The sequence below is a fragment of the Macadamia integrifolia genome, unplaced genomic scaffold (assembly GCF_013358625.1).
Source record: "Macadamia integrifolia cultivar HAES 741 unplaced genomic scaffold, SCU_Mint_v3 scaffold2478, whole genome shotgun sequence".
Lineage (NCBI taxonomy): Eukaryota > Viridiplantae > Streptophyta > Magnoliopsida > Proteales > Proteaceae > Macadamia > Macadamia integrifolia.
This window is the reverse complement of record NW_024868741.1, coordinates 45338-47588: the sequence shown is the minus strand read 5'-3', so window position 1 is coordinate 47588 and position 2251 is coordinate 45338. Positions and strand designations below refer to the sequence as shown.

The window sequence follows — 2251 nt, the reverse complement described above, 5'->3', positions numbered from 1 at the left end:
AGTGGGACAGAATGACCAAAGGATTCAACTATGTGATATTTGAAAAAAATTTCTTTATAGTTATTTAATTATTACATAATCTTTATATTTCAATTGAAGAATTATTATTTATTGAGCTAAATATTTATAGGGAAAAATGACTATCTGGGAGTGTAGAGGCTATGCTCAAACACGGATGACCACCCCGCCCATTATGAAAGAAGAAAATGCCCACCTTATTGATGTTTCTAGGTGCAGTCCTATTGGCCTCCGCACTGGTGCAGAAGCCACACTCCCGAACAGAGAAGTCTTCCCCATATTTATAGGATTGTCTAAATGACACCTTTATAGAATTATCTAGAACATGTAACCTTTTATTGATTGTCCCTTGTCTTAGTCGTAAAAGATCTCTAAATCAAAGGTAAAAAAGGGTTTCAAAATTATTTGATAATGACTTAACATCATGTTATTTCCAAGAGTTGTCATTGACTGCACTCTTTTCAAGTACATGTAAAATGATGGATTTTACCCATCTAGGTGGAAACAATGTAAATTTGTCTTGTGTCTTTCAATGAATTTTATTCCTTTTCTCATTTAAACAAAAAACAAAAAACAAAAAACAAGAAACAGAAACAAAAACAAAAACAAAGAACAAAAATACAAAAGAAAAAAGAGCTATCACATTTTCTGGAGAATTGGAGTAATGAGGATTGTTGCTGTTATTGCCGGGCAGTGATTCTCTCTCTGTTTATATTTCTAATGCGTTGATGGGTCTCGTCTTTCTGGTTCATCTCTGCTTTTGGCTCCTAGTCTGGTTCTGGTTTCAATACTAGTTCTGGCTCATTTTTGTTTTAGGCTCTCAAGCATTGCCTCAGAGCTACGATGGTTCTGTGAACCATGTATTTGGTGTTACTACGTTTCTCAGTTTTCTCAGTGTTTGGCCTCATTATGATGATTTTTGGCACTGTCTATTTGTACTAGAGGCTGTCCAACAGTACAAGCATCTCAATTATGTTTGACCCGAAAATGGGAAAAAAGATGATATACTACTTGGCCTGGCAATTCACAGCACAAGTCTAGTGACTCTAGTCCCTTTTATTTAAATTAAGAATTTAATTTTCTATAGAATTATCAGTTATATTCTTTCACCAATACTAGTAATAATATAGTTTTATTCTTCCACCCAAAAATTAAATGAAAAATAAAATTATCAATGCTAAAAAATAATAATGCAAATACCATAGCAATACTTCGACATAGAATTAAACATAAATGGATGAATTTACGACTCACTATTGAGCTCATATACTCTAATAAGGGCTTCCAATGGATCTGAGATTTTTTAGCTGTATATCTGTAATATTGTTGGGCAAAGTTGGTAAACACATACCTCTAAGCAAGGAAATCTCATGCATTTTGTGGTCACTTAAATTCCTATAAGCGAGCACAACACCCAACTTGAGCTCTGCATGCTCTACGTACCCTGCTTCTTGCTCTTTTTCGTTCTCTCCCCTCCCACCAGAAGCAGAAGTGAATAGGAGAGAGATTACCATAAACCAGCCACACTGGGCACTGCCACACATGATTTCTGCACCTTTCTGTTGGCCTCACAACACCTTTTGACTTTGGCTTGCCGGCATGCCTTCTTGCATTACTTTCACACACAAGTGGCTGGATGAAAAGCTCTGTTTCAGACCTATGCACGAATTCAATTTGCCCCATGAGACATACTGGAAGTATGATTAGATCATGATCCTAGTCTGGGTAACACATGATGAAAAAGAAGGTATATCTACTAATCAGTCCAAATGTAGATAGATTGTCAGTCCCTCATAGGCAACACAGACCTTTTAGCACAATCTGATGAACTTTTCAGAGTATCCAAATCACGTACCTCTCAGTAGAGAACAAGGGGCATTTTATGTGTTTGCATATTCATCTTTTCTTGAGCAGATCAATGATTTGTGCTCCTCATACACTATTTGGATCAATGTTGCATTGTCTCTCAGCCGAGGTAGAAATAATATCACTATATGCAAAAGGTGGAAACAGATCACAAACAGTTAGTGTGTAAAGCATCACAATTTAGTATGAAAAGCATACGGTAGTGGGATATAAACAAAAATACAAGGCCTGATGAAACCATAGGTACAAATGAGTTACAAGGTCCCCATTTTATATGCAACAATAGAAACCATATGTTTAAAGAAGAGGAAATTATAAGGATAAAGATGCAATCCAGACTTACTTCTTAGTTCTAATCGGAATCTCC

General features: G+C 35.9%; 1 long non-coding RNA gene across 1 annotated transcript in view; it reads right to left on the bottom strand.

Moving 5' to 3' along the window:
* The window catches only part of LOC122066587, a 4944-nt gene extending 2958 nt beyond the window's left edge, over positions 1-1986 (bottom strand). Inside the window, exon 1 of the long non-coding RNA XR_006136401.1 lies at positions 1370-1986. This is a non-coding gene — a long non-coding RNA (uncharacterized LOC122066587). The remainder of the gene's footprint in view (positions 1-1369) is intronic.
* Between the last annotated feature and the right edge of the window lie 265 nt (positions 1987-2251).